The sequence below is a fragment of the Macrotis lagotis genome, chromosome 8, assembly GCF_037893015.1.
Source record: "Macrotis lagotis isolate mMagLag1 chromosome 8, bilby.v1.9.chrom.fasta, whole genome shotgun sequence".
NCBI classification, from domain to species: domain Eukaryota; kingdom Metazoa; phylum Chordata; class Mammalia; order Peramelemorphia; family Peramelidae; genus Macrotis; species Macrotis lagotis.
In genome coordinates, this window is record NC_133665.1 from 107722620 (window position 1) to 107743883 (window position 21264).

The 21264-nt window shown below is 41.0% G+C and overlaps 1 long non-coding RNA gene across 1 annotated transcript in view; it reads right to left on the reverse strand.

Annotated features, from left to right (window-relative positions):
- Positions 1 to 2290: 2290 nt before the first annotated feature.
- The window catches only part of LOC141494927 (uncharacterized), a 45288-nt gene continuing 26314 nt past the window's right edge, over positions 2291 to 21264 (reverse strand). Inside the window, exon 5 of the long non-coding RNA XR_012470583.1 lies at positions 2291 to 2382. This is a non-coding gene — a long non-coding RNA (uncharacterized LOC141494927). The remainder of the gene's footprint in view (positions 2383 to 21264) is intronic.

Sequence of the window (21264 nt, forward strand, 5' to 3'; positions counted from 1 at the left end):
ACTGGATTGGCAGAACCTAGGTGGTATCTGTACATGATTAAACTTTTTCTGGAAGAAGTGTAACACCCTTCATTCCCTATATGAACATACACATGCAGTTACTATGTCACCACACCCCTCAAAGCTTTTATATTTTTGCCCCTACCTGTCTCAGCTCTCACTAGGGGCAAAGTTCTGAACTTTGGAGAGAGCACCATTCCAATCTTGCCTTCACTAATTTTGTAACCACAGATCATTCACTGAATCTCTTTAAGTTTCACTTTACTCATCTATAAATTGGGGAAAATAATACCTGAAATTTCCCTTCAGTGGTTGTCATAAGAACCAAATGAGATAATCTATGTTAAAACCCTCCAAAAAGAAGAATATTCAGTACAATTAACCGCAGCTTCCATACCTAATCAGACCCCATAGCCAAAGGAGAGTAGTCATAGATGGGGGCTACATTCATGGACTCCCATATCTTCAGTGACAGGTCAAAAAACCCACTTTCCCAAGCCCTCAAGTCTTCTGCAGAGCCTTGTGGAAAGAGATCACTCAGTAAACACCCTACTAGATTTCTTTCTACCTTTGTCTCTGTGACAGAGTCAAAAAAGACAAGTCAGGCCTTCCCAAGCCCTCAAGTCTTCTGCAGGGCTCTGTGGGAAGAGATCACTCAGTAAACACCCTACTAGATTTCTTTCTAGTCAGACACTAGGGAGACACATTTCCTAGCTTGGCATCTCCTTGCCTATCAGCTTCTGAGGCTCTTCTCTTTACCTGTCACCTATATTTAGAAGCATTGCTTTCATGATCCATTTTTTTTCCCTCTGAAAAACCTGCCACTGAGGCAGAGGTTGCAAGCGACCATTGGCCCTCTGGGAGAAGGAGAGAGAAGCCTAGATACAGCTGACACAGAAGCCCTCTGCCCCCCAATTCCCTGTCCTCCCTGTTCTCTATACTCTGAGATTCCCTAAGTGACTCTCAGCCAGTGACACTCAGAGATAAAAATCGTGTTGGGTTTTTTTGTGTGTGCTTTTTTTCTTCTGAGAAGTGCTGCTAATAACCTCTAGGAGGGTTACAGCTGAAATGCTGCTAAAGATGCCATTCATTTTCTGCTGCAACTGCTCATCCTTTCTACTCCCTTTCCTTTTCAGGAAGGCTGGAAATTAGACACATTTGTCGTGTGTGTGTGTGTGTGTGTGTGTGTGTGTGTGTGTGTGTGTGTGTGTTTCTAAATACAAAGAGTGTACTCTCAGCTTATCCCAAGTCTTGGGTCCTGATCAGTGGAAGACACAGAATCACACAGCCTCCTTCATTTGTCCTCCTGGCTAAACTCCTTAGAAATAAATGAAGTCTCCCCTAGGACTGAGAAAAAGGACACAATGAATTCTTCACTGTCCACATTTCATACACATAGTACTTTGCCTGGATCTCACCTTGGCCCCAATTATAGACTACCTCAGATCACACTGATCACACATAAATTGAGAGCTGAAAGGGACCTCAAAGGTAATCTAGTTCAACCCTCTCATTGTACAGATGAGAAAACTGAGGACAGTAGAGTTTGTGACTTGCCCAGGTCACATTAGACAGTAAATGACAGAGCAATTCAATTGAATATAGGTCCTTTGACTCTTTGGATTATATTACACTTACTTGTTTTCTCTCTACCTCCTTTGTTCAATAGACTGTAAGTTCTAGAAGCAGATATCACGTTGTTTTGTCTTTGTATCCTACTAGCATAATACATTGTACAAAGGAGGAATTAAATAAATGTTTGTTGAATCAACTGTCCCACTCTCATGAAACACTTCTCCCCTCCTCTGAAGCAACACAAGTTATCCACAAAGACAACTTTCTTTGATCATATGTGAGAAATAAAAGCATAGGTATCAATCTACCTCCGATCAACAGTTGGGATCTCAAGGCATCTGGCTTTTAATAAATCAGAACCAAAGTCACACTCTACTTCCTTTTTCTTATCTTATTGTTAAAACCTCAGATTCTCAACTGCAAATATAACTCCTTGCATCTCTGTCTCAGACTCTGCCCATTCAATCATACCCCTTCCTTGGTTCTTCTTTATATTTCTTTGTCCAATTTCAACCAATGTCAATAAACATACTGTTTAACTAGATGTTTAAATACAAAGACAAAGCAGAAACATATAGAGCACTGTCCCTGGAGTCAGGAGGATCTGAGTTCAAATGCGACCTCGACATTAGCTGTGTGACCTTGGGCAAGTCACTTAATCCCATTGCTTTGCAAAAAGAAAAAAGAAAAAAACAGAAACATTATGTTTGCATCATATATTATATATTTCATTTAGTTCCCAGTTCCAACCTCATCCAAGGCAGAAATCTCTTTAGGTGGGAGACTGTCTTCCTTTTATTTAGTTTTCTATTGGCAGAACAGAAACAGAAAAGACAGTTAATCTGGAAGTTGAACATCTTTCATCTTCAGAGTCTGCACACACAGTAATATCCAGGCAACCAGGTAACTGAGGTCAGACCCTCTCTGTCCCTCACCTGCTTCAGCTTGGGAAACAAAAAGGAACAGTAAAGTCTTAACAGAATTCCAGAACACTGGCAAAGGGGCCAGAATATCTTTGTTATAGTAATAAAGAAGTTGTACCTACTAAGTCCCTCCTTGGTCCCTCTTGTGTTTTTTAAAGAAGGTGATAATCCTATGGTATTAGCCTTTTGACTTCATCTAATTCTGGGGATTTTCCCTAGTCTATATTAAGCATCATCAATTGATTCATGGTTCATATATCTAGATATAGACCTTGGACTTTCAAAGGAAGAGTAGACAGAGATGGATCAAATAACTCAGAGTTAAAAGAACCAGAGAGGAGTGACTTCTCAAAGGCCTTGACTCTGTTCCTGGAGTGAAGGTCTACATTTCTATTCAGTTGTTCCAGTTTGAAGTTCTACTTTACCCCTCCAAAATTCCACATACACCATGGAATCACATTCTCACTGAGAAAGAAGGAACTGTGTGACTCCAGCAATGACAATAGATTGAGGTAATTATTGATGGGTAAAAGTGTTATTATTCCAAACAAGGAGGCATGTTATTTGAACTAGCAATAGCAAAAAAGGACAATAGCACAATGAGATAATGATGGAGTTTTTGGACCAATCCATTAAAAAGTGGAAGAATTTCTGAATGGTACTGGGTTCCTGAAACAAGTCTCTTGGGTCAAAGGTAATAGGACAAAGGGTACAAAAGGACTCAAGGGAAAAGGACAATGTAGTGTAGAATTGCCAAAAGTGAAAGGACAAAGGGGACAAGCAACAAAGGATAATATACTGTGGATCTGGTTAATTCAGGGGCGAAAGTGGTCCCAAAGTAGGAAGGATCAGCTGGGAGAACAATGAAGACAGAGGGAATGGAGGTCATGAAGATGAAGAATAGGTTGAAGAAAAGTGGCAAGTTTTGATCAGAAAGAGAATTTCGGTTTTCTGGATCATAGAAGTAGAACAATGATGGATAATGGTGAGATCAAGATCATGAAAGTACTCATGGGTGACTGAAGGTGTTTGAAGCTATAGGTCATTAGAATTTAGAAGGTTGATAACTGGGGGATCCAGGTGCTTGAACAATTGGTTTGGGACCTGACTTTGATACTAACTTTGGTGTATAATTTTCTGCAAGTCCTTTTTCTTCCTTAGCCCCAGTTTCCCCCTTGCCTATATTCAGTGGTAGGGACCTTAGTTCTGACCTTTTATGTATCTTTGAGTTGGAATTGGAGGGATGGGGGATGAGGTGAATTTGTTTGAAGTATGACAGTAATTGGATGAGAGCTTATATAACTGGACATAATTAAGCCAGGATTGAGGTCTCTTGCAGACATACATCTTGAAAAGGTAGAATGAAAGTGATTGTGTAGCCCAGACTATTAATTCTAGAAGCCATAGGACAGATCAGAAATGAACCTTTCTGTCCTCCCACTACCTGACTGGTAGGAGGAGGGCAACTCTTTGTATGAGCTCATCATCAGCCCCTTCATTTGAGGAAGCTGAAATCTAGAAAAGTGAAGAGATTTCCCTCAGTCATACAGTTGGCAAATGGCAGAACTGGAATTCTGAGCCAGGTCCTCTGACTTCAGATTCAGCTGTGGATAACCTGCAAAGCACATAACTTAAGAGCAGACACAACATGTAATATAGCTTAAACAACAGTGGACCCTGACTTGGGGGTTTTTCAGCACTGGTTTTGCCCAACTATTGGAGGAAACCTAGGTAGACAAAATTAGTCTGACAGCTGTCATTTATTTCAACCAGGGTCATAACAATGTTCCAAGCAAGAAGGCATGCTATTTGAACTAGCAGTAGCAAGAGAGAAAATGGCACAATGAGACAATGGTGGAGTTTTTGACCAAACCCTTAAAAGAGGAACTTCTGATTGGTGCTGGGTTCCTGGAACAAGTCTCTTAGGTCAAAGGTAATACAACAAAGGGTACAGGACTCAAGGGGAAAAGTTAGTATAATGTAGAATTGGTTATATACCACCTACTATGTCCCAGGCAGCATCCTAAGTGCTTTATGAATATGACAACATATTTGTATGTTGTCATATAAATGGGAGGGAGGTTATTTTCATTTTACAGATGAGGAAACTGAGGCAAAGAGAAATTAAGTGACTTGCCCAAGGTCACATAACTAATAAATACCAGAAGTCCAATTTGAATTCAGATCTTCTAGATTCCAGGCCTAGTAGGCTCTATCCCCTAGCTACCACATCTCTATCTATGCCTTGATTGGGCAGAAGGGAGGAAAGGGAGCTTCTGATGTAAAGACTGGCCAGAGGTGTCATTTTGGTGGATTTCCACTCAGTCAGACAAGTATTTATGAAGCATTCATTACGTGTCCCATAGAGACTAAGAAGAGAGACAAAGAAAGGCAAAAAAGGCCCTTTCCCTCAAGGATCTTTCTTACATTCTAATTAATGGAAGGTACAATATGCTAACAACCAGACCTAAAAGTTTATCTATGTAGCAGAGATGGAAGGTAATCTCAAGGGGAAACTGAGGTAGTTGGGGGGTAGGTAATGGGACCAGTGAGCCTTCCAAAGACCTTTTTTGGATCCACTTTGCTGGTGAGAAGGGGAGGAAGAGGCTCTCCTCCCCAATCTTAGAACAGCCAATTGAGAAATCTAGGCAGTAGGTTACTCCAGACTGCTAAACTTGGGGTACCTTCCTGCCTCTGTCTGCCACCAGTCAGTCAGCTACTTACTGCTGATGTTCCTTCTCTCAGCCTCTCACCTGGAGGCAGGTAAAATTGTGTGCTCAGCCAAGGACTCAATTTTCCTGGGAATTTATGGCTAGTGTATAGTCTCTCTATGAATTGCCTGGGGAAGGAAGAAGGAGAGACACACCACATTTCAGTCCTCAGCTTTAAAAGAGAAGAAAAGATAACTCATCTTCCTCCTTCCCCAATTCCCACCCACCCCTACTCTGGAAAAAAAATGTAGAAAACCATCCTAAACAATTACCTAGCTCTTCTCCTCCCCTCCTACCAAGGCTTGTCAGCTTCTCGGCTGGGAGGTGCTGGAGCCAGCCAGAACCAGAGAAGGGAGCAGAGTGTTGGGAATGAAGGAGGGGGATTGAAGCCATTTAAGCTGTCACAGGCCCCATCAGTGGATTTAAGTCCCTGACATAGAATAACAGCCCCATAGATTACACATCAGAAACAACAGCTGTTGAGGTGGGGAGGAGGAGAGACACAGGAGAGAAGAAATGAGACTCTTTGCCAGCCTTGCCCTTCCTTCTGCCTTTGCTGCCCCTGCAGGGGCTAGACTGACTGCCTGCCCCAGACTGGTTTTGGACTACCTTGGTGGGATCTGTTCCAGGACCTAGTCTATAGACGTGCCATATTGATCATCCTATACATTTCCTAGCTTAACAGGTCTAGAGCTGGAAATTGCTTCAGAGGTCCTATACATCAACCCTCTTTATTTTACAGATGAGACTGCTAATGTCCCCCAAAGTTAAACAATTTGCCATGTAGTAAGTGACAGGACTGGAATTCAAACACAGACCTCATGACTTTAGAATCATTTTGGCTACATCATGCTTCCTCTTGTCACAGATTTACATGAGGCAGCAGGGGTTTAATAGAAAAAGAACTGGATCTGGTGTTGTGGATTCAACTCATGCTGGCTATATCACTTTTACCTCTCAGCCTCAGTTCCCAAACTTGAAAAATGGGTATAATAACCCTTTTATTCCCTGACGCAGAGTTATCATTAAGAAAACTATGTGGCAAGCTTTCAAAGATCTTTTTTATTGTATCTCTTCTGCTTAGGAATCTTCATCAGTAGCTCACTGTTGTCTATAAGATAAAGGCCAAATTCCTTAGTCTGACATTCAAGGCCCTCCTTGATGTGAACCAAACTTTCCTACTTAAGAGAGTTCCCCATGCGTCCCTGGCAATGCCAGACAGTAGGTGCCCTATGCTCATGGAAGAAGGGTGACATGGGAGGTAGGACAGTAGGGTTCCTGCAGAGCCTGGGTGCCCTGACAAGGAGCCAGACTCCTCCTGTTCACAGGAGCTCTGCCATTGTCTTTGATTACACAGTATTAGCAGTAAATTATAGCCTTTGGAGGCCGCATGTAAAAATAAAATAAAAAAAGTGTCAAAAGACAGAGAAAATATTGATTCTGGAGGGAGCGGAAACGATGGCTTGGTTAAATTAGAACTTTGGGGAGGAGGAAAAGGGAGACAGCTAAAATAATGGGCATTCACAGAATGCTGGCAGGGATGGGGGAGGTGGGGGGCCAAAACTGGGGAGAGAGGGCCTTGGAGAAGGAGTCACTCATTCAGTCAACAAACATTTGAGGAATCCTGTTGAATGCCAAGCCCCCAATCCCATTGGGAAAAATCCAAGAAATAGACCTAGGCTCAGCCCTCCAGGAATTCACAATTCGGGGAGACTGATTTCAACTATAGGAAAAGAAAATTACAAAATGCAAGGCACTTGGTACTAAATGTCACACACTTGACTTGTGTAGACAATTAAGCCCAGTAGGAGTTCAGAGATGGGGTGAACTGGGAATTCATTCAACAAACATTTATGAAGAATGTCTTATGTTTCAGGGCCCCATGCTAGGTGTACGGTGGCAGCTGGAGGTGGGGAAGAAATGGAGAGGATAAGAAGGTATGACAATGAAAAAGTCTATAGTCCCCACCCTCGAGGGACTTCTACTCTGCTAAGGAGGCTCCGAGTTTATACTTAGAGACATAGAATCCAAGACATTAGTACAGATAATATGGAGAAATTGAAAATTCCATTTAGAGTTGAGGACCCAGGATGTAGATCCAGGTTGTCTGTGTGACTTTGGTCAGATCACTTTGCCTTGTGGGGCCCCAGGTTATTCATCTATAAAATGAAGTGTGTACCAAATGACCTCTAAGATCTTTTCTAGTTCCAGATCTATGATTCTCTGAGAAACGAGATAGAGGCAAAGGAGGGTCAGGCAGATAAGATGAAGGGCAGAAACTGATTTCCAAAGAAAGGAACTGGGAAAAGGTGAGACAAGTTTCTGGGAAGAAATGGAACCTGAAATGGACCTTCCAAAGCTCAAGGAGAAGAGGCACTGGAGGATGGAGAAGAGAAAGAAGGACATTTGAGGCAGAGAGGTTGCATTGTATCCTGCGTTTTCTAGGGACATCAGTCAATGAGCATTACTGGTAAAGAACCAAGCAAGTGCTGGGAAGACAAAGAAAGGCAAAAAATGATCTGAGTTCTTAAATATAGCAATAATGATCATAATAACAATAATGATCATAGTAATATTAACAAAAATATTAGCAGTTCATATTTTATATAGTGCTAGATGTGTTTATATAAGTTTGTGGAGCACTTTGAAATAATTATATAAATAATGTAATATTTATGTAATGTAAGGTAATAGATCAAATGAGATGTAAATATATAAGTAGAATACAAATAAAATAGTATAATATCATATAAGGTAATATAGTATAGCACAACATGACATGACATAATACAACATAAAATAAAATGTTATATATGTATATTATATATAGTATATGTTGCATTTGTGTGTATATATCTTGTGTAAATATTATCTAATTTGATTCTTACAACAGTGCTATTAATATCTTCATTTTACATATGAGAAAACTGAGGCAGGCAAAGGTAAAGTGATTTGTTCAGAGTCATACAGTACTCTAGGGCAGGATTTGAACTCAGGTGTTTCTGACTTGAAGTCCAGTGCTCTATTCATTGTACCATTGACAATAAGGAGGTTCATACAAGATATGTATGGGTAGAGTAGATGGAATGTCATCTCAGAAAAGTCTGACTAGAGTAAAAGGCAGATTGGGTCCAGATTGCATAAAGTTTTGCATGAGAGGCTGAAGCTTTTGGTCTGACTGTGATAATGATGACTGTAAAATAGACAGAGAAGGTTTATCTCTGCCTGTATTCCAGCCTCCCTAAGAAGCTTCAGCCTGCTTACAGTTCTGACCCAATTGGTGCTGCTGCTCATAGAAGAGAACTCTAAGCCTTGACCTTCCTTACTTAGATGCCTCAGATGAGGATGAACTGGAAGAGTCAGGAGAGAGAAATCTCAGTGGTTTGGTGAGAAAGAGCAGTCTTTTCAAATTGGAGAGAAGGGCAGAGCTGCTGAGTGTTGGGAGAAAAAGGAGCTACGCAGTCCAAGATCCATATGTGGAGTGAATAGGATGACTCTGAGATCTGTGAGGAAGGAAAAAAAACCACAACACTTAGGATCTGGTCCTGGTGAACTAATCCCAGAACTGAGCAGGGAGACTTGATTAGATTGTCAGTCTGCTGTTCTGGGTGTAGAAGAAAAGAAATGAAAAAGTCTGAAGACTCTCAGCCCCAAGCTGAATTTGGCACTTTGACTCAAAGCTGAATCTTCCTTATACCCAGAAAATAGAGGGATTGGGGGGTGGAGTGGGGAGAGGCAGGTGATGATTCTTCTTCTTTTTTGTGGTCTGGGCAGTGGCCACCATTTTGTGAATGGGATTGGAGAACATGCACTATTTTGTTCAATTCTTTGTTATTTAGGTTCCTAGTTGATTTAAGTTGAGTGCTTTTTCTTTTACGATTCTAATGTCTTTTGTATGGTTGTATTTAGAGATATATTGGTGGGGACTTGTATCTAGGTTTTGAATTTTTGATGATCTAAAATCTAAAAAGCTGTGAAAGAATGATGGATTCCAGAGTAGTGTGGGTGCCTGAGGAATTCAGAGTCAGAGAATAAGAATTAATATTATATAGTGCATTAAGGATATTGCCATTACAATGCTCCCTCCATATCTCATTGCATGGAAGTGGCCCTGCACTGAGAAGGCTCTAGCAGCTGAGCACAAGCTCTGGTTGATTCTACCAAGATGGAAAGGTTTCAAGTAGGAGTCAGTAATGGATTGTGTATCTATTTTCTGATTTGTCTGGCTAAGTTAAGAGAGTTTCATCACCAGAAGAATGGCCACCAGGGAATGAGTTTGTTTATTTGTTTGTTTTTAATGACAGCAACTTGGCACTTCAGAAAAAGCTAAACTTGAAGTTAAAGGATTTGTGTTCCAATCCCAGCTCTGACATTTATTACCATGTGTCCTTGGGCAAGCGACTATACTCTCTGGCCCTGTTTTTATCATCAATAAAAATGAAAAGGTGGGACCAGAAGACCTATGACCCAATGAACCTATAATGTTCAAATGGATGGATCGGATGACCTAAATTTATGCCCCTATGAACCTGTAAGGACTGCAATGTCCTTCTGCCTTGAACTCTATGAATTTATGAAATTCCTGAGGCATAAAAGGTCTGGAATCTGAATGTTCAAAAATTTCAGAGGGTTAGATTAGGTTTGATATAAGAAAAACTTAGAACTCTCCCAAAGCTAATGGAATGATTTGCATTGGGAAATAGTTAATCCCTTCCTCGTTTTTTAAAAAAGCAACCACACTAGGACTCCATGTTGGCAGTGCTATAAAGGGAATACTTATCAGGCATGGGGTAGACTAGACAGCTTTCCAAATCTGAGATTCTGAGAGGGAACATCACACAGCGGAAATAATAGATCATTGAAGAAAGCTTGTCTTAAGAAAAGCTTTCCTCAAAATAGCTTTCTACGGTAGATAGTATAGATACTGTTATCTTCATTTTAAAGATGAAGAAACTTAGATTTATAGAGGGTGAATGATAAGTTCAGGGTCCAGCAACTAGGGAGTGTTTGAGTTGGGTCTTTTAACTCTGAGGTCATTCTACTATTACACCAGGCTGCCCATATAGACAAAATTTTTACTTTTGCGAAAAATTCTCTCACAAAATGAATAACCATTCCCAAAAGTATTTTATAAATTTAAGTACCATAATGATATTGTTGCTATTGTTGCCAATGATTTCTCAACTAAATTTTTTTGAGGGATATCAATAAGGTATGAGATTTTTTTCTCTACTTTTTTGACTTTGAAGTCTCACATAGCACTCCTAAGCATGGAACATGTCTGTTCTGCCCTGCTTACTGACACATCTTGAATAAGTAAAGTATACTCTCAAGATCTGTGATCTCAGGTATGTGCAACCAAATAGGGCTTCCATGTGCCTCTATCCCAAGGTAGACATTTCAAAGTTCTAGGAGGAGATTGTCTGACAACAGGATCCCCCCACCCCCATCCAGGGCAGCTCAGTGGTCCAAGAGATAGAGTACTGGGTCTGGGATCAGAAGGACTTCCTTAATTCAAATCTGACCTTAGATACTTACTAGTTGTGTGACCCAGGGCAAGTCACTTAACTCTGCTTGCCTCAGTTCCTCATCTGTAAAATAAACTGGAGAAAGAAATGGCTACCACCTCAAGTCTCTTTGCCAAGGAAACTTCAAATGGAGTCATGAAGAGTCAAACTGAAAGAGTCATGACTGAAATGATCCAACACAACAGGATCCCCCTACTGTAAAACAAGACCATTCTGCTATTCTTTGATCTGTTTTATGAAGAGTGGAAGGCAAAAGAGAAACCAAATACTGACTTAGCTGATCTGTCAGCTTCATTTTATAGCTCACACAGAGGGGCAGCTTCTCTGATGAGAGTCTGTGCTCCTAAGAGTCGGTCAGCCAATCATCTTGGAAACAGTTCTGGCCACTGGGAACTAATCAGAAATTCCATGTCCTCTCAGCAAGGTGCCAGCAGAAATGACCATGCTCTCCACAGGGAGGTGCCCCTCCGATACTCCAAACAAAGGCTGATGTCCTATAACTTCATCAAGTTGATTGTAGAAACTCATTAAACCAATCAGAGATGCTCTTAATCAACCCTCTTCCCCCACCCCCCACATTACTTCATTGGTTTTTCTTAAAGGGAAGTATACCTATAGTCAAATGAGAGAAAGAGGTAGCAGAGATGGGCCAGGATCCAAGAAGACAGTAAATTTTGAGAAGAGAAAAATGGAAAGAATACAGTCAAGGAGACTGGTCAAGTCTGAAGATGTACAACTTAACAAACATTGAGTTTCTGCCATATACCCAGAATCCAGGACCAATGTGGGAGTTAGAGATGAATAAAATCTGAATCCAAGCTCAATAGAGCCTCAAAACCTATGAGGACTATGGGACATAGAAAGAAAGGATGGCAAGTGACTCAAAGTCCCAAAGAAAATCAATAGTGACACAGGACCCAAGTGTCCTGTAGAGTACACTTTCTTCCACCAAGTTAAAATGACTTGCTTATGATATATAGTCAGATCTCAGTTCACAACAAGAATAATTCTTAGTATAGGAGTTTGGTGCCTATTTTGAATGCAAACAAATTTCAGTTCTTCCATTCCTATGAACAAATAAATGAATGAATGAAAAAGCATTTATTGGACAGTTACCATAGAGCTGGGGGTAGAAATCAGATAGCAAAATAGTGTTTCCCTCAAGAAGATGACATTTTAGTAAGGGGTAACTATACAAATAGAGGAATGGTTGCCATTTGGGACTAAGAAGTCATAAATGGAGTCATAGATCAATGGATGGATTAATATTCCTAGAATATTAATAGAAAATATTAATAGAAAAATAGAAGAGAGTGTGGCATGGCAATAAAATAGCCAATTCACAGTTGGGTCTGAGGGAAGTTAGTTACCCTCTCCAGCATAACCTTGGGTGAATCTCTTCCTTCTCTGAAACTCACTTCCTTTTCTATATAATAATAGGTAGACTCTCGTTTCCCTTCTATATTCAAATTCTATGATCCTTAGGAAACCTTCTAGTGGTTTTCCCCTGATTAGACACTGGATAGTAAAGGCAGTTGATGAACCATATTTATTCTTGGTTTTCCTTCATTGATTCCCCAAACTGGAGGCTGTGTCATCTTCCCTGCAGTGATAGAATCATCTTAAGGCCAGTGAAATTGATGCCTTCCAGCACTAAACTTGTCAAAATCCAAACTACAGGAGCTGAATAAGAAAGAAATACCTTTTTTCTTCCTTCCTTTTCAAGTGTAGTATGACTTTGATCCATTGCTTCTAAGGAAAAGTCCTATTTGGTGGGACAGGTGCAAAGGGTCACTAAAGGGAGCTAGGACAACCTTGCAAGAGAGGGAGAGGGAGAGAGAGAGAGAGAGAGAGAGAGAGAGAGAGAGAGAGAGAGAGAGAGAGAGAGAGAGTGAGAGTGAGCAGTGATACTACCCTGGGCTATGAGGTAGCCTCTGCCTTCTCAACAATGCTCAGGATGAGAGGTATTGGAGGACAGATTGGTAGTTCTGGAGGAGCTGTCATTTGGTTCTTTGTAGGAGTTGCTGTCCTAGGTGCCCAAGAACCCCTGAAACACAAATATGCTCATATGCAGTCTACCTCAACTAGAAACCTGTTAGCCTGGGCTCCCTAAAGGTGAATAATCTGGTCAAAATTAGGTCCTTGCTCTGCAGTCAGGGCCAAGGGAACCTCCAGATTTTGAAACTAATAATTGCAAGTCCTGGGGCTTCCCATTGACTGTGAAGGAAAAGTAGGTTCCAATCTCACTAGGCCAGCAGGTACTTACATGCTAATTGGCCAGGATAGTTAATTGTTGGTATTTCCATGAATGGGGGATTAAATGTTTGCTTGAATGAATTTTGATTGGAAGGGAAAGGGAGCTTTTAGTCTTCATTTGAGTTGTCAATAAGCATGTATTAAGTGACCACTATGGACCCAGCTTTGTGTTGCCTAAAGCTTGGGGAGAGAGAGAGAGAGAGACAGACAGACAGACAGACAGACAGACAAACAGACAGACAGACAGACAGACAGAGAGAGAGACAGAGAGAGAGACAGAGACAGAGACAGAGACAGAGACAGAGACAGAGAAGAAGCAGAGCTTTGCCAGAAGGGAGGTTACTACCTGAAGAAAGGAGTAGTAGAGTTGGGCCTTGCTCTCCAGGACCTCACAAATCAGAAAAACAAAGGAAGAGTAAAATTGGGTCCTGACTAAGGGGAAATCACATTTTCAGGGTGGGAGGTAGGGGATGACAGAGGAAGAGTAGACTCAGGGTCTGCTCTCAGGGAAGCAGTGGGGGCAGGCGGGGGGAATGGGGGGAAGTGCTCAATTAGAAAAAAGAGGATATATAGTAACAATGGAAAATGTAATGCCTATACAACTCATTTGAAGGGAGATGCATAGGGACTAGAGGTTTCTGAGAGGAGGTAGGCTGAAGTTGAGTCTTGAAGGATGTAGAGCATTTGTTGTTATTCTTCAGCCAATTCAGTTGTGTCTGTCTCTTTGTGACCCCCATTTTGGGTTTTCTTGGTAAAGATATTGAAATGTTTTGTCATTTTCTTCTCCAGGAGAGAATATGAGTCCTTGCTAAACAGGCATGGATGCATTTTGAATACATATGGAAAGTGTAATGGGGATTTGATGTAGGTATATACCCTAATTCCCATCAACTAGTTCAGTTGATGCAGTCTTTCCATGTGAATGGAGACTCTGCTCCCTTCACTTAGAATGGAAAGCTACTCTTAAAAAGAGTGATACCATAGACCATTTAAGAGATCAGAAAATACTCCATTTGTCAGATTTATGCAAAGGGGAGAAATTTATGACCATAAAGAAATAAAGAACATTATAAATTGCAAAATGGATGATTTTGACTATATTAAATTGTTTTTTAGGTTTTTGCAAGGCAAATGGGGTTAAGTGGCTTGCCCAAGGCCACATAGCTAGGTAATTATTATTAAGTGTCTGAGGCCAGATTTGAACCCAGGTATTCCTGACTCCAAGGCTAGTAGTCTATCCACTGTGCCACCTAGCTGCCCCAATTTTGACTATATTAAATTAAAAAGATTTAAACCAATGAGGCCAAGATCAGAAGGAAAACAAAAAAACTGGGAAACAATTTTTACAGCTAGTATTTCTGATGAAAGTTTCATTTCTAAAATATATAGAAAATTGAATCAAATTTATAAGATTATAAGTCTTTCCCCAGTTGATAAATAAATGGTCAAAGGTTATGAACAGACAGTTTTCATATGAAGAAATTAAAACTATAAATAGTTAAATGGAAAAAATGCTCCAAATCATTATTGATTAGAGAAATGCAAATTAAAACAACTGTGAGGTACCACCTCACACCTATCAGATTGGCTAAGGCAACAAAAAAGGAAAATGATCAATGTTGGAGACAGGGTGGGAAAATTGGAACATTAATGCACTGTTGGTGGACTTGTGAACTGATCCAGCTATTCTGGTGAGCAATCTGGAACTATGCCCAAAGATCAATAAAGCTGATCATACCCTTTGACCCAGCAATATTAATACTAGGCCTATATCCAAAATAAATCATAAAAAATGGCAAAAGTTTCACATGCTCAAGAATATTTAAAGGAACTCTTTCTGTAGTGGCAAAGAATTGGAAATTGAGGGGATGTCCACCAAATGGGGAATGACTGAACATGTTACGGTATATGAATGTTATGGAATACTATTGTTCTATAAAAAATGATGAGTGGTTGGATTTTAAAGAAGTCTGGAATGAATTACAGGAACTGATGCTTATTCAGGAGCAGAATCAAGAGACTATTGTACACTAACAACTACAATATAAGCTGATCAACTATGATATAGATCCTCTCAGTAGCTCAGAGATCAAGGACAACTCTGGGAGACCTGCTATGGACAATGTCATCCACATTCAAAGGAAAAAAACAAACAATGGAATCTGAATATATAGTACGTTCATTTTTAAAAAACTTCTGCTTTTCTTTCTTATCTCATGACTCTCTTTCCCCTTAGTCCTAATTCATCTTACACAAAATGATTAATATGTAAATATGTTAAACACAAATGTATATGTACACCTTTTACCAGACTAGTTCTCCCCTACCTCCCCAGGGTAGGAAAGATGTTCTCTTTGGGAAGGCTCTGGGCCAAGGTGGGAATGGGGAAGAGATGAGAGAAGAAATTCAGTCTATTTCAGAAGACAAGGCTCACCAACCTAAGACAGTAAGAGATATACCAGGCAGGCTGCATGAGTTAAGTGCTCCGAGAATGGTACAGGCGGTAAATGCTGTGGGAATTCAGAGGAGAGGCAGCAGCAAGGCTGATGACAATGATGATGATGGCAGTGATGATGATGATAATGATGATGGTGATGGCGATGTCAGGGATGATGAGGTCCTTGGCTCAGGATCAATTCTTCCTTCCCAGAAGTTGAGGAAGCAGGGAAGACTTCTGCCTGGGGGTTCCAGGAATCCTCCCTCCCCATCTCTTAGGAGGGTGACTGGTGTGAATCAAGGACTGTTCTATCTGTGCTTTTCAATAGTGCAATGGGCAGGGAACAGAGAAACAAACACTCATGTCTGAAGTGTGCTATATTGGATGGAGCAGCATTGGGAGGGAGTTAAGATGATCTGCCTTTGATACTTGCTTAGTTGTAAGATGTGGGCAAGTTACTTTATTTCTCTAAGGCTCAGGTTCCTTATCTATAAAATGATGCTCATAATACTTGTAGTGCCCACCTTACAACTTTATTGAGAGTCTCAAATGACATAATATATAAAGTGCTTCACAAATCTTAGGGTGCTAAATATCTGCCAGTTACTATTATTTGTACTATGATTTTCCTCTATTCCCTGGAGTAGGTCATCCCAAAAACTTCTGGTACATGAATTGGATGGGGTCTAAGTGTGCTAGACATATTGTCAATAGGATCAGTAGTTCAGGAGAATTGGTAAATTGGTAACTTTCTCTGAGAGAAAGTGAGACAGAGATGGACAGAGAAGGAGAGACATAGAGAAATATAGTCAGATGCAGAAATGGAGAAGGGGAGAGAGAGAGAGAGAGAGAGAGAGAGAGAGAGAGAGAGAGAGAGAGAGAGAGAGAGAGAGAGAGAGAGAAACAGTGGTAGTAGGTGAAGATGGTTACCTGGGGAGAGGCTGCCCTAGAGTCCACTGGACCTATGACCTCTAAAGAAAGATCAATGAAATGTGTCCTTCAGCCCAAGCTAAGTCTCTATTAATTTTCAAGCCTTTAAAGGAGAAACATGGGCAATTAAACTTCCAGGGAAAATGGATCCCTTGTGATCTGTCAGAATTCAGGTATTGCTTTTATGTAAGAAAATAGGGCAGAGGGCAAGGAATGGAATGAGGGTCATAGAATGATAGGTTCAGAACTGGAAAGGACCTTTGAGTCATCGAGTCCATTGCATTCATTTTAGAGACATGGAAACTGAATCTTAGGGAAGTGAAATGACTTACTCAAGATTATATAGGTAAATTAGGTGTCATTGGTATAATGGAACTGATTTCATTAGATCTTGAGCTGGAAGGGATTTTATTGTTCAGTCATTTCAGTTGTGTCTGTCTTTCCATAACCCCATTTAGGTTTTCTAGACAAAAATCCTGGAGATGTTCTTTTTTTTCACATTTCCTTCTCTAACTCATTTTACAGATGAGGAAACCAAGACAAACAGGTCACATAGCTTGTAAGTATCTAAGGTCAGATTTGAACTCATTAAGATGAGTATTTCTGACTCCAGAACTAGTGTTCTATCCACCATGCCACCTAACTGTTGCTGTTGTCCTTCAATCTCAAAGAGGACCATAACATCAGGACCATGACATACATGTGAATTGGAATTAAGTGATAAAGGACTGTGCAATGTCAACAGTCTCGCTTTTTCTTCCAGAGACTCTGGGTCCAATGGCCAGATATGAATCAAGTCTATTGGAGATGACCCTGGATGCCTTTTGTTACTAACACCAGAATCTGGACCCAGGTCTTCTGACTTCAAATCTGACATTCTTTCTATTGTACTAAGCTGCTATACATTTACTCTCCACTGCTTCCTGTTCTATCTCAGTCTTCCTGATCTATATCTGGTCACCAAACCCAGATGGCTCCAGAGAAGAAAGTGAGGCTGATGACTTTGCACAGCCCTCCCTCACTTAAATCCATTTCATTTGCAAGTCATGACATCTCCTTCCTGATGTCATTGTTCTTTTCAAGAATGAAGGACCAACAACAGCAGGGTGTATCTATTATTCACTTACTCTCAAGCCAGTACATCTGGGAACTTTAATAAATATTTCTATTGAAAAATCTCTTCTTTTCTGGGAGTCTCTCTCTGTTTTCTTTATTCCCTTCTTTCTTCTCTCTTGACCTTCCTCCATCTCTTTTACCATCTTTCCTGATCTAAAACTGGAAGGGAGGAGGAGGATGGGAGACAGATAACCATATAGGGAGTCAGGTACAAACAGGAAACCACAGATGGACTGACAGAAGAAGGAATACAGGCAGCCATAGACAGGTAGATAAGAAGAAATAGGTAGATATAGGCAGAGAGGCAGACAGAATGAGAGGGAGAGAGAGGGAGAAAGGGAGAAAGAGAGAGAGACAGAGAGACAGAGAGACAGAGACAGAGAGACAGAGAGAGATAAAGGCAGTCATAGACAAGTAGGTAAGAATAGGCAGACATAAACAGGCAGACAGAAAGACAGATAGATACAGTCAGTCAAAGATATATGGGTAAAAAGAAATAGGCAGCCACAGATAGAGGCAATCAGGAACACTGACTATGGAATAAATAGGCTGGGCAGTGTTGGTCAGAGAGAGAGAAAATTAGGGGTACCTCCATGAACCCACCAACCAGGCCTCAGGATCTAGTGTGCAGAAGCTTAGGTTTCAGTTGTTACCTCCCTCGGGAAAGGACCTCATAATCCACCTCTTCTAAGTCCCCCCCCCAATTTTTCACAGCCTCATCCAGCAACTCAGTTGAGGGGCCCTCAGCCCGGGGGAGGGGAGATATTAAGGCCATTGCTATTTCTGTGGCTCTTCCTTTGAGTCTCTGAGACCTAATTATCCTTTTCTTTTTAAAAAAAAAGAATGAAATTAGTTAAAAAGGGAAAGAAAAAACCTCCAACCCACCAAAGCCAGGGTGTCCTTTGCAACCTTCCCCATCTCTACCTCCATCTTCCTTTTATATCCTCCTCCCTCCACATCAGGGGTACATCCCAATACTCAAAATGAGGGGTCCAGAGTTCCTGTCTGCCCCTGGCCTGGAAACAGATCCCAACACTGAGTGTTCTTGCCTACAAGCAAAACTCAGAGAAAACACTCAATCCTATACTATATGAGCCTTTTCTGAGACTTCTTCTCTACTCAGCTTGGCTGGGATAGTGAAGACAGATTTCTCACACATAGTAGGTAAATATTTCCTGGATTAATTTTCCCATAGAATTAATGAATTGATGAAAGCCAGAGAGGTTTGATTGCAGGAGCTCTGGAAGTAGAATTCAAAAACCTGAGTAAAAGTCCTGGTTTACTATCTATACTGTGTGAACATGGACAACAAATCTTTCCCCTTCTCCTCTATTAACTGCAGAGATTGGGCTAAAGAATCTTTAAAACCCCTTCCAGCTTTAATGTTGGAGAAGCTCGTGGACCCATGAAGTGGAGAGTTAGATGTCTGCTGCCTTATCAGGAAAGTTTCCCAGAGAGAGAGATTGAGTTAGGCCTTAAAGTATGAGTTGGATTTGGAGCGACAAGAGAGAAGAGGGGAAGTTCATCTGATCCATCAGTCAAGTAACAATCATTTATGTGGCTCTACTATGCATCAAGCTCTGCGTTAGGCCCTGGGGAGGCAAAAGCAAATAATGCAGCCATTTTGATCTCAAGGAACTTATGGATGATGAAGATAGGGGATGGGGGAGGGGAAGAGGCCTTCAAGGCTATAATCAAAGGCTTGGATTAGAGATGTGGAAGGTTTGGTGGAGTGAAATGAACTTCATAGAGTCATAGGATTTAGAGAGAAGAAAATGTTAGCTTTGTTCAAATTGTGGGAGAGAGTAGAGTTGGGGAGATAGAGGAGTCCTGGAGTTGGGGTGAGCAGAATCCAAGACTAAAGAGATTGCTTTTCTTCCCCTTCCCCAAGGCCCCCCAGGAGCTGGAGGCTCAGTTGGCACTGAGTCCTGGCTGACTCTCAGGGCTCAAACAACCCAGCTGGTATTTAGAGGTAATGCCATAGCTCCCACTCACCTAGCACCTGCTCCCCCCTGCCCATTAACAAACTGAATCCAGGTGCATGTTCAGTTCTGGGCTTTTTTCCTAGGAAACACCAGATCGGATCTGGGCTACTCTGGGTAATTTTTGACCAGTTTGATGCGAGTCTTCCAAGGCCTGCTGATCTAGGTTTGGCTCCTTTTCTCTCCTCTAATCTATCCTCCATACATTGCAAGGTTCATCTCCCTGTTAATATACTTTCAGTGGATCTCCCTAAAACCCACAGGAGGAAATCCAGACTTCCCAGCCTGCCATTCAAGGTCCATCACAAATGATTTCTCCAGCCTCACCATCCACCACTCCCTATCTTAATCTCATCCTTCTCTGAACATCTACAGTATTTATTATTTGTACCACTCCCTGAGCACAGACCTCTAGGATAATAGAATAATAGAAAGAAATCAAATTCTATTCCCTTGTTTTAGAGCTAGAAAACTTTAACCCATAGAAAAGAAGGCTATGTCCAAGATCAAAGAGATAGTTTGAGTCAATACTAAAACCTGAGTTCTACTTTCCATTGTAGGCTTTCCCTGCTATTATTCAATTCAGTTCAATTTATATGATCATAGATTTAGAACTAATATTATCTAATCCAACTCTCTCATTTTACAGATGAAGAAATTGAGGCCCAAGAAGATGAAGTGACTTGCTCACAGTCCTAGTAGAATTAAAATTCAGATCTTCCATACCCTGAGGGCAATGTTCTATCCACTATACAACTCAAGACAGCTTATTTTACCTCACCCCATCTCATCGCAACTCACTTTGATTTAAGTCACCTCACCTCAAGCTCATCAGTTTAATTCAATTCCGTTTAATCGATATAAGCATACTGGTTATATGCGCCTATTTCTTCTGTGTCTCTTCTTTCTCTAACTAGTTCATTGATTCCTTGTTGATGGGGGGGGTGTTGTTGGGTCTTCCTTTCCCCCACCCCCAATGGGGGTTAGTCCCATAATATGTGATTCACTGAATCATTAAAAATAATAAGTTGACACTCAGTTACAGAGTGTTTTACCATCACTATCTCATCTGATTTTCACAATGACTTTGGGATACCATCTTGAAAGATGGGGAAACTAAGGTTTACAGAAGAAGTGATCTGTGAGAGGTCATAGAGGTAATGGTAAAACCAGGATTCAAGCCCAGGTCTGGGGACCCCCAGTCTGGGGGTCTCGTTCCATATCACAGGGCTAACTACTCTTCATTATACCAATACTATATGTTTGTGTTCATGTTGCTGTCCTTCAGACTCTGGCTCAGAGCAAACTCCTGCACAGCCCCCTGCCTCCCCATCCTCTGGAGACAATCCCTCTTTATGCAGGTTCTTTTTCTATCCTTATAACTTGGACTCTAAATATTCAGTCCTCTAGGAATGGATTCCCTAGACAGCTCTTCTGTCTCTCCGTGTGTCTATTTTTGTCTCAGTCTCTGTGTCTGTGTCTCTGCTTCTCTTTTCTTGGAATTGTGGTGAGAAGAAGAAGAAGAAGAGGGGAAAGAGGGAAAACAAACAGCTTCAGTCCCTGCAAAGAGAAAGATTTCATTTTGGATCTATTGACCCGAGAGAACATTTTCTAATGATTCTAGCTGAATCAGAATGGAAGGCATTGTTTCTGAAACTTCAAGTTACTTATCCATTCTTAGAAATCTTCAGGCAAAGGCAGGATGACCACTGAGGGATGTTGTTCAAGTGTGGGTTGTCAGCTGTTTTAAATTTCTCTTTGTATTTCCAAGACCTTGTCCCTGAGATTTCTTGAGTATAGGGAACT